This window comes from Pseudophryne corroboree, chromosome 1 (genome assembly GCF_028390025.1).
Source record: "Pseudophryne corroboree isolate aPseCor3 chromosome 1, aPseCor3.hap2, whole genome shotgun sequence".
Taxonomy (NCBI): domain Eukaryota; kingdom Metazoa; phylum Chordata; class Amphibia; order Anura; family Myobatrachidae; genus Pseudophryne; species Pseudophryne corroboree.
In genome coordinates this window covers 343,342,442-343,357,741 of record NC_086444.1, presented here as the reverse complement: position 1 = coordinate 343,357,741, position 15,300 = coordinate 343,342,442, and positions in this window count along the sequence as shown.

Below are 15,300 nucleotides of genomic sequence, written 5' to 3'. Positions count from 1 at the left end.
TATCCCTTTCCATGCCTTACATACAAGCCATAAACATATATGTGTTAACGATTTACACAGAAAAATACTTTTGGCATGATAATCATTATTATAAACTAACAAAATGTAAGACTATTATATTTAATTTAATTACTTCTGTAAGTTTTGGTGCCATCCACAGCCTAATAGCTTTCCCAGTTTGTTACATTATAGACCCTTTATTGCAAGTATACAAATTTTACCACCTCCGGTTAATGGCCAATATACATTTAATTTGATTTTCATTTCTTTTTCTGTGACTCCTGATATCAAGATGTCATTAGGCAGCTTTTATCTCAAGTGATATAGGTTGGAAGAACTGCGCTAATTAATACCACACAAACTATCTACGCCGGTTGCTGCTGATGTACTATTAGTAGGTGTACTACAAAACACCTACTCTAGAGAGATACAGTTGTGAAAAAGGAATAGGTCAGCGCATCCCTAGCTAATTCTTATCTGCATAGATGTTTCAATAAAACAATCTAGAATATTCCAAAATGAAGATATATAGAAATTGTGATATGCAAATTCTCAGAGTGTATAGAAATAAAATTATACAGTAATGAAAATAAGCAGATTCTCAGAATTGGATATAAAATAATATATGAATTTTATTGTGAATAAAAACTATGAATAAAAAATATAGAATAAGGAATTCCTTTAAGAAATAAGTACCGGTATAGAGGACTCCAAAACATATAACATGTAAACAATACAAGACAAACAACTAAGGAAGGTTTTTCTCCTGTGGGTACACAGACAAGTGGTTTACCCCACTAGGAATGATAGAGATTTGCAGGGCAGTGATGGTGTTCACTTAATGCCAACCAGTGTCCTTATAAGATTAACTCTCTGGTTTCCAGCCGGGATAGCTAAGTCCAAAAACCCTTAATAAACTGGATAAAGTCACTCACGCTGCTCAATAGCTGAGGTTATCTTCGTTATATTCTCTGTCCTTTGGTTAGTAACACTGTCTCTGCTCCTAATCATGCATTGATATTTAGCACAGGAGCGCTGACTGAAAAGAGGTGTTAATTGGTCCTACCGTTATACGGTGGGGAAATGAGGGTCCTGTTCGGAGTGTGGTTTCCCAGTCCCCGAGGTGTCCGTTGTGGCGGTGGTGTTCGTCTGTCGGCAGACGTCCCGACAACCCGCGCTTACTTCCGGGTGGCTGTGTGAAGCGGCTCTGGCAGCTTGCTTCTAGACGGCTGTACGGAGCGGGATCCGTTGCTCCACGATCGACGCATTTCACCTTACACAGAAGGCTTCGTCAGACTTTTGTCCATATAGTGTATATTTGTCACTTCACAAAACTATCCTGTCCAATATTTTGTCTCAGATAACCTCTACAAATCATACAGGAGGTATATCTCATTGGTATTCCCTATTATTAGCTGAATGTCAACCAGATAAGATACTGGTTCAACTGAAATGAGAAGGGGAAATACTAGATGTTTGGATCCAAACTGGGCCAATTTATTTAATTCAATTTCCAAAATGTCACAGTGCATCAATCATTTTGAAATCTATGTGAAACTATTCCATTTTCTGTATTTGACTCCTGATGGGCTGCACAAAATTTGTCATTCGCAACTTTGCTTGCGTTAGTGTGAATAAAGCAAAGGAGGTGACATCTTGGATATGTTTTGGAGCTCATAAAGATATTGTGGTGGTTTCTCTGGATCCTTGATTAGGCCAGCCGGAGTCCAGTGAGATTCTATTCAATGCTCACTCCGCACTTCAGTCCTCAGTGTCAGGTTGGGTTGCAGTTTTCATTTAATGTGAAACTTTCAGTCCTTTCTAGGTATCCTACAGGTTCACAATTACTCAGCCATCAGGATGAGATATACCTCCTGTATGATTTGTAGAGGTGATCTGAGACAAAATATTGGACAGGATAGTTTTGTGAAGTTACAAATATACACTATATGGACAAAAGTCTGACAAAGCCTTCTGTGTAAGGTGAAACGCGTCGATCGTGGAGCAACGGATCCCGCTCCGTACAGCCGTCTAGAAGCAAGCTGCCAGAGCCGCTTCACACAGCCACCCGGAAGTAAGTGCGGGTTGTCGGGACGTCTGCCGGCAGACGAACACCACCGCCACAACGGACACCTCGGGGACTGGGAAACCACACTCCGAACAGGACCCTCATTTCCCCACCGTATAACGGTAGGACCAATTAACACCTTTTTTCAGTCAGCGCTCCTGTGCTAAATATCAATGCATGATTAGGAGCAGAGACAGTGTTACTAACCAAAGGACAGAGAATATAACGAAGATAACCTCAGCTATTGAGCAGCGTGAGTGACTTTATCCAGTTTATTAAGGGTTTTTGGACTTAGCTATCCCGGCTGGAAACCAGAGAGTTAATCTTATAAGGACACTGGTTGGCATTAAGTGAACACCATCACTGCCCTGCAAATCTCTATCATTCCTAGTGGGGTAAACCGCTTGTCAGTGTACCCACAGGAGAAAAACCTTCCTTATTTGTTTATCTCAAGTGGTCTACTATATGTGATTGTCAGTGCATGTAGTTAAGGTGCAGGTATACCCAATATCTGAATTATTATCCACATTGTTTTGATCCGCTCCTTTATGATCCATGTAGAAAGGTCATTAATGAAAGCACTAAACTCAGATTCGTATATTCCAAAAATCCTATCTATCCCCTGCAATGTCACAACAGTGCAGGATATTGCCTTGTGTGACCTCTGCTACTTTCTGACAATTTATTTTTCTGCATATACAGCTATTATGTTCTTAAAGTGCTGGCAAGTCATGATATGCCAGGGATTTACTGGGATGGGGTGGCAGCTTGGTCAGCAATGCCGACTGGTGGTTTGGCATCCAACATCATCACTTATTTAAGAGGTGCATAACCAAAACCATGAATGAATAGGTTGGTGGAGTTAATTTCACTGTAGTTCAAGTGGCATCAATATGATTTACATGTACTAAAATGTTCTAAGCTGTGAAAAGTCCAAAGATCCGTCAGGCCAATTAACTAGGTTGGTAATGGAGAAGCAAGAGAGGAAAATAAAATGGAATAAGGTTAGACAATTCTTGCCAACTGTCACGGGAAGGCCCAAGAAAGTCCTGAATTTAGGGGAGCTCTCCTAGCCTCCCTGGAGAGTTGGCCAGTCTCCCAATAGAGCCCAATTCAAGACTGAAGTGGGCGGACGGGAGACCGGAAGATGCAATTCAACTGTAAAATGCTGTGAATCTTGGCTGTAAACAGCACGGACGAAGGCCATAAAAGAGGTGGCAATAAGACCTGCAGCCACCCACGTACCAGGGACTGTATCATTTAATGTAATAACTGCACCCTTTGATTCTCATTCAGATATCCCATCCTGCAAAAGTTTTTAGTGCTTTTAAAAGTGAACTTAATTGAAAGCGTTTTGGTGCAATATACATGCGTATTGGTACAATATTAATGCATTTAGTCTGAAAATGTCATATGTGCTGGGGGGTAGTTGACAATAACCTTTATTGGCAAATTGAAACTTCATGAAATGAATGTGGCACATGTGACAAGGCACAAAAATAAATAGGTGAACGGGCATTACAGAAACACTGCACGCTTTCATTTATATTATCAGGAACAATGGCTAGTTTATTAGTGACATAAGGGGTAGCCACAAATGGCTGCGTCGTGCTGGCAGTGAATGTAGGTTAATAAGCGGAAATAAATGAATGGGAAACGTTTGGAAGTGGATTTTATAAACCACCTTATTAATGTTTCTGTAATTTGACTGTGTTTGCAGCAGAGTTTTGTTTTAAAGTCGTTTCCCTGTCTTGGAGAATTTGTTACCTCTGCCACTTATTGAATTTTAAATGAAACTAAATTGACTGCTGTGGTTGGAAAAAGATAGTTCATGATGCAGATATTTTTCTCTCCCATCCCCGATTCCTGGCACAGTTCACCAAGATGTTTCTTATTTTTCTCAACATTAGAAATGTCATTTTCCGCATCTCTGAAATACAAGTAGGCAAAAATAAATGAATCTTCGGAGGGGAGACGTTTCTTCAGGCATGTTGCTAGCAGTCTCTTAGGTAAAGTTTTATTGTTACAATATACTACTCCCGTCCAGGCTTCACTATATTAATTACATACTGTATGCAGTATCAGCTGAAGCTTCAGGAAGCTATACTTTAAAATAATGTATTCATGGAAACAGGGCCGGTGCAAGGGTGTTTTTGGCACCTCCCTGCAAACTATAAATATGCACCCTCCCTCCCATACTTTATAAAAGGACAGTGCGCGCCAAAGTCGCACGCCGCAAGAAACGGGTGGGGCGTGGCCACACAATAGTACCAATTCAAATTACTACACAAAGTAGCACAATCTTGTTCACATTACACCACACATAGGGGGTAATTCTGAGTTGATCGCAGCAGCAAGTTTGTTAGCAATTGGGCAAAACCATGTGCACTGCAGGGAGGACAGATATAACATGTGCAGAGAGAATTAGAGTTGGGTGGGTTATTTTGTTTCTGTGCAGGGTAAATACTGGCTGCTTTATTTTTACACTGCAGTTTAGATTTCAGTTTGAACACACCCCACCCAAATTTAACTCTCTCTGCACATGTTATATGTGTATCCCCTGCAGTGCACATGGTTTTGCCAAACTGCTAACAAATTTGCTGCTGCGATCAACTCGGAATTAGGCCCATAGTGCACAGAGGGGACTCAATGCGCCTCTGTCGGTATTCCAACTGTCAGGATTCCCGTATTAGTCTCCTGACTGCTGGGATCCTGAACGTCGGTAAATCATACCAAATATGTCTTGTCAACAAATGTGGCAGGCTGGAAGCTAGGAGTGCAGTGCTTAACTTACTGTACTGCCGGACACGGACCTGCTCTGCCTCCGACGTGCACGGGATCACTGGTGTGTGTGGTTGAGCTCCCTTTCTGCTGGCTGGGGGCTTGGAGCCTCTTCTAGTTCTAACAGCTGTGCCAGCAGGCTTTCTGTAATGCAAGAAAGCTGTGATGGGTAACGCACTTAGGGGGATGGGGCCACAGGTGACACTTGTCCCCACAGAGAATCTTCCCACTATAGGTGCCATACCACTGTATACCGCCCCACTTCGAGCACTGTATATCTATCTATCTACAGTATGTATATATATATATATATATATAATTATATATACACGTAGATAGAGAGATAGATAGATAGATATATACACGTAGATAGAGAGATAGATAGATAGATAGATAGATAGATAGATAGATAGATAGACAGACACATAAATAGATAGACAGACACATAAATAGACAGACAGACAGACAGACACATAAATAGATAGACAGACACATAAATAGATAGACAGACAGACAGACGGACACGTAGATAGATAGATAGATAGATAGATAGATAGATAGATAGATAGATAGATAGACAGACAGACAGACGAACACGTAGATAGATAGATAGATAGATAGATAGATAGATAGATAGATAGATAGATAGATAGATAGATAGATAGATAGACAGACAGACGGACACGTAGATAGATAGATAGATAGATAGATAGATAGATAGATAGATAGATAGATAGATAGATAGATAATAGACACATAGATAAATAGATAGATAATAGACACATAGATAGATAGATAGATAGATAGATAGATAGATAGATAGAAATATAGATAGATAGATAGATAGATAGATAGATAGATAGATAGATAGATAGACAGACACAGATAAATAGATAGATAGATAGATAGATAGATAGATAGATAGATAGATAGATAGATAGATAATAGACATAAAGGCAATCACACATAAAAAGTAAACTCACTTTGTTCCTCTGTAATGGCCCCGGGCAGTCTCTCTTTTGTTCCTGAGTCCTGTCAGGTGATGAGATGGCTCCATGGAGATGGGGGCATCTAGTGGCTCCTGGCAGTACTGCTGTCAGCAGTAACTGCAGCTCTCTGCTCCCAAAGCCGTCCTTTGTTGGTCAGTCCCGCCCCCAGACCTCCCCTTGCTAGCGCCACAGCGCTGACACAGGATAGGAAGAGGTGACATCAGCAGCGGGGCTGGAGTGGTTGGGACTAGAAGATCCACGATCCAGGCTGTCGGCTGCCGCTGCTTGTACAGTGAGTGATAGGCGCAGCAGCAGCCAGCAACAACAGCGCAAAGTGCAGGGATGCAGAGCAGGTAGAGCGCCCCCCCTGCCTGTCGCCTCCCTGCATACTGCATCCCTTCGCTGAGCAGGTTCCGCCGGCTCTGCATGGAAGTTTTGCTGCCAAAAATAAACTGAATGCATTGCCCTATTGCACTTTATTTGTCATCATTTCAGGACACTTTCCTTTACTCTTTATGTAAATTATTTTAAGCTTGTTACATAACAGCTTTAGTCAAAGTGGGAGGAAGAAAAAAAATGCCATTCTTTTAAATGTACCGTTTACGTCTTTTCAATATTAGTTTTCCATATATAGGTGGATTGGGGACGTAAAGTGGCACTAGAAAAAATGATGAAAGGGACCTCATGTAGCAGGACCAAATCAACTGTAGGTGTCAACACAAAAGTAGGTGGGATTAAAATGATTTTTCCTAGCTATGTAAAAGAAAACAGCATCCTAATTACATAAACTACAGAGAGCATCTCAGTGACTACCATCAAGGGCATAGTTACCATAGGTGCAGGGAGTGCAGCTGCTATGGGGCCCAGAGCTAAGAGAGATCCACCTTCCCTTACAAACTTACTTGTGATATACATTTTTCAGCATTGGGTGGTACATATGGGCCCTTACAAACTTTTGCCTTGAGGCCTGCAATATATCTAATTATACCCCTGGAGCTGCTTGTTACTATACTATGAACTTGGGTACTGTAATGTGGCAAAATACGAAGTAGAGTAGGCATTACAAACTCAAAATCCCAATCGGGCTGAATAATCAAGGTCCAAGACAGAGTGGACCGCGAGAAAAAAAAAATCTTATATGGGTGCAGTGACTTCTGGCAAATGTAGTCTGTATTTCCCTGATGTTCTATAGGTCACCTGTCAGCATCACTCGTAGAATCTCCATTAGAATAATATAGGCATCAGTGTGGGCACATTGGGGGGCCTGGAGACACCCCCGATTGCAGCCCATCAAGCCACACCACCTCAGAGAAAGGGTCATGGCCTCAAAGTAATTACCCTGCTATTCGTACCCCCAATCTGAGCCTGCATTCAACAATACCACATAAAAAGCTTAAAACATAAATATCAAATTTGGCAATAATGGGGTTAAATTAGTCTCTCTAGAAGCATTACGACAGGGGTCCCTTCATGATGCTATTGGACCAGCAAAGTTGTAGCTATGCCCCTGACTGCCATGGAATACAGAGAGCACTATACAGGCTGCCATACTGTACAGACAGCACCCTAGTTACACAATCACACAATTATTTACTTTCCTGAAGTACCTGAATGTAGCCCATATTTTTCTCTGCTTCAACTGCATGTCATCTCCTACTCACAGTTACTGGCTTACTGACTGCCTCCTCCAAGTGGGGGCAGCCAGGTCGGTGCAGCAGTGGGCGGTGTTTGTCCCCGAGGAATGGGTAAGTTACTGCAAATAGGAGACATTGGGTAGCTTCAGGCAACACTATTAGGCCACAGACCCACTAGGAAAAGTTAGAAAATATGGTCAGTATCTCATTCCTCATTCCTAATATACTGCCTAACTATACACTTTGGAACTTATATTATCACTGCCTCTGGTATAAAAATTGTTCTTTATATTTCTTCCTGAGAAGAGAGATAAAGTGGAGAGAGATAGTGCCAGCCAACCATCTCCTGTCACTTTACAGGCTGTGTTTGAAAAATGACCAGTGAAGTGCGGTGGGGTGAGGCAGGTGAGGCAGAGCCTTTCCTGTCATACTTACGTTTAAACCAGAGTTTCGTCTGAATAAAATCTATGAAAAATACTGATAATTTATTTGAAATATCTTCTTTGCATTATTCTAATAATTTTTATAGCCCAAACTCTGGAGTAAAAAGTATATGGCAGGTGAGGCAGTGCCTCACCTGTATATCCTTTCCACACATCTCTAATCAAAAACTCACCAGATTTCCAGGAGTTTATAATGCTGCACATGTGTATAATGCCCAGATGTATCCTTTGGCTCATATATTGTATGTAAATCTGCAGCCAGTGCCTCTTGAGCCATTTAGCTCACCGCATGTCCCTGAAAATGACAGCTGTGATGGGATGTTAATAATACTTTTCAAAGGACATTTTATGCAGGGGTGAAACTGATGGAGAGACAGGAGATGGTTGTCTCCAGGCACCTTTCCTCCATTGTCCCAGCTTCCACTGCCTTAAGCCCCCACTTCATAACTATGAGCCTCTGAGGAACTGAGGTGCACCGATCAGCATCAGTGGTACGCTGCTTCCTCTCTGTGTCCCACACAGACTTGGCACTCCTTGTCAAAGGCATCACTTACATGTGTAACGCCTGGTGCAGCTTCTATAAAAAATGGGCGTGGCTTCGTGGGTCACCATCAGAAGGGGACATGGCTTTGCGGGTTGTCTTCATAAGGGGGCATGGCTTCATTCTATGGGGGCTTGGCTATGCTTCCTGAACCCCGTTACCATCACTACAGGGGTACGAGAGCTGCTGGCTGACCCCGGAGACAGCAGTGCGGGCTTCTTCATGGTTATCTACCTATCTATCTATCTATCTATCTATCTATCTATCTATCTATCTGTCTGTCTATCTATCTACCTACCGACCTATCTATCTACATTACAGCCCACCACTTCATGCTGCCACATCACTATAGGGTGGTATCCAATTAGCCACGATGCAAATTTGGCCATTAAAAACGTCCGGATATCACAATTAATGACAATCCAATTAGCGGTCACTTTCAATAGCTGAAATTGGATCCGCTATCGAAAGAAAACACATAGGATTGGGGATAAGTCCCTGAGCCCATGTGTTATCGCGGCTCCAGCGGCTGCTTACGGGGGATTATATAATACCTGATAAGTGCCAGTATTGGGGGAAAAGGACCCTGGCATCTGGTCTAATAGGATAGCCCCTGGTGATCCTATTAGCAGTGGTAAAGTACTGCTGCTAATAGGATATCCCACATATGAATAAATACACTAAATACTATTTGTCTACTTTCTATGACCAGGTTAGTGCCCCTTTGTATACTTCTGGACCTTCATTTACTGCTTTTTGTGTGAAATATACAGTACCAGCAAATACTGTCAACCATCAAATTCATTGTAATAGCATCAGTGTTGTATATTCTGTCCAAATAAGCACTTTTCTTTGTGTACACCAGTATATAGTAAGATGTCTTTCATGTATATTTGTATCTGAAAGTTGTCTGAGACATTCACACAAGTCCTAAAAGTAGATAAAGAGAACCAAATCAAACAAATGACGCCAAAAAATTAGACGTGCTCATTTTTTTATTGAGGAAAATTATCCAATGTCACATATATGTGAATGGCAAAAGTGTGTGAATCTTTGCTTTCAGTATCTGGTATGACCCCCTTGTGCAGCAATAACTGCATGTAAATGTTTCCGATGATTGTTGATTAGTCCTGAACTTTGCCTTGGATTAATTTTACCTCATTCCTTCATGCAAAACTGGTTCAAATCTGTTATGTTGGTGGGTTTCCTCCCATGAACTGCTCACTTCAGGTCATTCCAAAACATCTTGATTGGATTAAGTTCTGGACTTTGACTTGGCAATTCCAAAACTTTAAATATATTCTTCTTTAACCATTGTCTTGCTGCATGACCCACGTTTTCTTGAGATGCAGCTCATGGATAGATGTCCTGACATTTCCTTTAGAATATTCTGGTATAATTCAGAATTCATTGTCCCATCAATCATGGTGAGTCATCCTGTGCCAGAGTCAGCAAAACAGGCCCAAACCATGATACCACCACCACTGTGTTTCACAGATGGTATGAGGTTTTTATGTTGGAATGCAATGTTCTCCTTTCTTCAAACATAACACTTCTCATTTAAACCAGAAATTTGATTTTGGTCTCATCTGTCCACAAAACATTGTTCCAATAGCCTTCTGGCTTGTCCAGATGATCTTTAGCAAACTGCAGATGGGCAGCAATGTTCTTTTTGGAGAGCAGCGGTTTTCTCCTTGCAATCATGTGATGCACACCTTTGTGGTCCAGTGTCCTCCTGCTGGTGGACTCACAAACATTAACATTAGCTAATGTCAGAAAGATCGTCAGTTGTTTAGAGGTTACCTTGGTTTCCATTGTGACCAATGAACTATTAGACTCCTTGCTCTTGGAGTGATCTTTGTTGGTCGACCACTCTCGAGGAAGGTAATAATGGTCAGGAATTTCCAAACTCTTTAGATATGGTTTTGTAGCTTTTTCTAGCCTGATGAGCATCAACAACTCTTCTTCTGAGGTCATCAGAAATCTCCTTTGTTCGTAGTATGATACACTTCCACAAACATGTGTTGAGAACATCAGACTATGATAGATCCCTGTTCTTTTAAAAAGACAGATTGTCCACTCACTTCTGATTGTCATCCTATAGATATAAAATACCACCTTCAAAATATCTGCTAAACCTAAAGGTTCACATACTTTTGCCACTCACAGATATGTGATATTGGATCATTTCCCTCAATAAAAAAAATGAGCACATCTAATTTTTTGGGCTTATTTGTTTAATTTGGTTCTCTTTAGCTACTTTTAGGACTTGTGTGAAAATCTGAGGTAGTTTTAGGCAGAAATACAGTATAGAAAATTCTGAAGGGTTCACAAACTTTAAAGCACCACTGTACACAGGGACGGATTGGAAACCAAAAGGAGCCCTGGAACATTTGTAGAAGTGGCCTCACATGGGCAGCACCAGAAGTATACTGTTTAAACATGGTGGCAGCACCACCCCTTAACAAACAAAACAGGCCCCAAATTCACATCGGCTCACCAGTAATCTTCCCTGTGAGCCCTATAGCCAATCCGCCCCTGACTATACATATGCAAACAAGTAGTTCTGCCTACACTAAACATGCATCTTTCAGATGCTGTGAAATACAGTATCAGGTCTAAATTAGCTCTAACCTTACATCGTGATTTCTTGCTCCCTATAAAGGATATGTAGAAAAGGAGAGCTTGAAGTGTGTGCACTTTAATGGTGTGGCTGGAAGAGTAAGTGGTCTACAGGGCAAATGGCCTGGTAATGTTATAAATAAAATCCAAACAACACCAAGTGGTTCTTATCTGCCATCAAATTCTATGTTTCATGTATGTAACAAAGGGGTTATACACAGTGACTGTGTGGAAAACTGCTCTAATGATGGAGGGAAGTATTCACCTGCCCTACAGACCGTTGGCTCATGAAAATTCCTACAGTGAGTATCTTCCAGTTGTGCATGTATTTTCTGAGTATTCCCTCTGGAGGAATACCTGGGTGATGCTTAAATGTTGGTACTTTATCCTGTTGGTTAGCTTTAAGCAATATAGTGGCCTGACCTCTGTGGGGAAGATCCCATTCCCTACCCCTGGTTTGGTACCTTAGACACTTTTCTTCACCTGGGCAGCAAATAAAGGTATTCACTGTGTTTTGCTTTGCTATAGTTTCAATAAGGGTGACCAATCCCAGGCCATTTTTTCAATCCCGGGAATCAGGATTGAAAAATGATCAATTCCGGGATTCCTGTGATACCCAGGATTGGCGTGTTTTGTATAAATAAATTTTTGCAGTGCATGGGCCGAGGGAAAGGGGAGCTGGGCAGGGGGATCCATGCATCATCTGAGCCTCCTGAGGCTCAATGGTGCCCGGCATTAAAAAAACAAAGGGAGCTTCCAATCCCAAAATCCCAAGGATTGGAAGCTCAAATCCCAGGATTGAATCCCGAGCAATTTTTGGCCTAAATACCAGAAACCCAATGATCTCGATCCCGGGATTGACCACCCTAGTTTCAATGGTCCATGCTGATGGAAAAAGGTGCAACATGCTTTCTGTTATGTGGACTATGCAGCCACTAGAGTGCCATTGAAGTACCCGTGGTAGCATTATAACAGCAGTTTTCAGTACACTAATTATAGCCACTTACATAACTCACTGTCATCACTTTAGATAAAAGAACAGTCTACATCATATTTGGGCTTTTGCACCCTCCACACTTTGCAGGTTCGCTTGCTGCAGGTTGGACCTGGTGATAAGAGTATAAGATGCTAAGGGCTCCCACTCTTCTGTTGGATGGTTAGAAGGAGTCTGAACAGCATAGTGTTAAACATTAGCTTCTGTTTAACATAAAATATTGCTAAACATTGTCATTGGCTCTAGCACACTGGCAGTAAAGTCAGATAATCTGGCCACAAGGGTTAAAATAAGAGCACAGAAAGCATTACTTACATTTGCATTGATTCTGGCTGATATCTGCTTAGACTTCTAATACTTTGTTTCGTGAAAAGCGTTCCTATCACAGCAAGACTAAATAGGAAGATTTATCTTTCAGACACTTCATAAATACCATCCACACAGTCAAATAAGAAAAGGAAATACAATGGACTAACAGCACAGCTAAGGTAATAGGTTAATAGCTATAAACAAGCTAAGGCATCATTCATCACAATAGTGCTACTACATCCTCTCCTGACTGCAAAATGAATCAAAATAACAATTTCATATTACAATTATTATTATTCATTATTTATAAATGACAACATATTTTTAGTCCTGTACTATGCACAGCAAACTCATATATAAGATTTGCAAAGTAATACAAATCAAAAGAATAAAGTTGACTAAACTTAGAGCTTGCAAATTGCATATATGTATTTAAAAATGTTAAATGTTACCACCACTAAATAGAATGATACAGTTTGTTGGCACAACCCTCAGAAAAGAACAGCAGTGTAAACCAAAATTAGGATATAAGCCACTTCATAAATGCAATGCAAAGCAGAATTGCATGTAGCATGTGTGACAAACTACAACAGTCAAATTTCAGCTGTTGTCAAATGGCCTGATTCATGTTTGTAAGTAAAGCAAAAAAGGCAAGAAACTGGGCAAAACCATATTGCACTGCAGGTGGGGCAGATGTAACGTGCAGAGAGAGTTAGATAAGGGAGGGATGTGTTCAAACTGAAATCTTAATTGCAGTGTAAAAATAAAGCTGTCTAACATGTAATATTACATGCAAAGGCAGCCAGTATTTACCCTGCACAGAAACAATATAACCCACCAAAATCTAAATCTCTCTGCACATGTTACATCTGCCCCACCTACAGTGAAACTTGGTTTTGCCCAGTTGCTTGCTTTTTTAGCTTTACTTACAAACATAAATCAGGCCCAATGTCAGGACAAGAAGTTATGCATTACTCACAAGGATGAGTTCTGAAGAATTGGGGATGGGCTATGATTCTACTAGCTGGAGAGATGTTTGGCAAAAAATACATTTTAGTTTGAGTTACTTCAATATCTCAAATGGACAAAAGTACTGTACTGTATAAACTCACTGCATGCTAGTCTTTAGTGACAAGGCAATTTGCTGTTGTCTGATTTTATAAAATATCCGTCTAACAGAAGCTGCCTCATCAGATTTATAAAGACAGTTATGCTGTATGTGACAATATAAGAGTTTATAGTGATGTCTGGATTTTACCATTTTGTTATTTGTAGTATTAAACAATAAATTCAATAATTGTTTTGCTGCAATAAATTAACTATTGCATTTCCATTACACTCAATCGCCAGGCCACATAACATAATACAGCCAGGCTAGCAATCCACTCTGGTCGCCCAACTCTACTCTTCAAGGATGTACTGGTCGAACATCTGTACACTTAAGTACCATTTTAGTTTTCAGTTGAGGTTATCACTTTTTAGTCATAATGAGCTGAGCTGTATCAGTCATCTATCACTTACCCCTTTCCTGCATGTTACTGATATCACTGTCATCATTGGGCTAGAGCAGTGGTTCTCAAACTGTGTGCCATGGCACCCTGGGGTGGCTCGGGGCACTTACAAGGGTGCCTTTGATTGGTGGTCCAGGACCAATTCAAATTATTTATGGTGAAAGTAATAAGCAAAACCAGTGCTGGTGGCTGTCAATCATGAAATATGTGGACATACAGGAGAGAATCTTGTCCCTTACCACATAACTGTACCTAAGGAGGACATATAAACACATATATACTGTATATATAAATATATCTACATATCAATATATTTACTTAATATAATATTATTTTCTAAATTTCTCAATAAGAAACTTAGGGCCTTGGGGTGCCGTGAAAATAGTTTTGATACTCTAAGGTGCCGTGATTCAAAAAGGTTTGGGAACCACTGGGCTTGAGATTTGCCAGAAGTGAGATGCAGTAATATGCAGCTCTGGAGACAAAAAAACTCAGCTACATTTAGCATTCGGTTGCGATTACTATGGGGCAGTAATCAAGGGTCTGTTTATTAAAATGCCCACTAGAGATTAAAAAATGGCACATCTTTATAATTGCATATCATAGGCAAACGCAGAGGGGGTTCCAGTTTCCAAAAAAAACTCTCCATCCCCGCAGCCTGGCCTCCAGCCACTACAGTATATGAAGCTTAAAGGGCGGAATGGAGCTGCTGCACATGCCCAGTGGCAGCAAATTTTCCTAATAAGTCTAGTGTGTGTGTGTGTGTGTGTGTGTGTGTGTGTGTGTGTGTGTGTGTGTGTGTGTGTGTGTGTGTGTGTGTGTATCTGATCATTGGGCCTGCATATGTCTGACGTACTGTATTACATAAACTTCACTTTGTTTGGGACAGACAGTGGGGGAGCATTGGAGCGTGATAAACTGGAGAGGGAAAAAGTACCAGCCAATCAGCTCCTAACTGCCATGTAACAGGCTGTGTTTAAAAATTACGGTTTAGAGCTGATTGGTTGTCAGTTTTTCTGTCTCTCCACTTTATCACTCTTGAAGGCTTAGTAAATCTGGCCCTATAGATTGTTACATGCTAATTTTGCATCCTTCATCGGCTGGCGACAGTCGCTCTGAAATCAAACTTGGAAACCTCCATCCAGAAATCCTGGGTTTGCCCCTGCATACCATGACATAGTAAAGTAATAAAGTAAAGTGAACTTTACTGCCAGGTCCAGACCAGGTTTGTCTACTGCACACACATAGAGCTGTCATGTCACATACAGGGTACCAGAGAAAGATCTTATGGATCCCACTCTGAAAAAATGCAACATTTTAGTGCAAAGCCATAGGCTACAATACTAACTCCTCTAAAGATGGCGTTAGGAATCTGGGCATCAGGCTCAGAAATACCTACTTTTGGGAG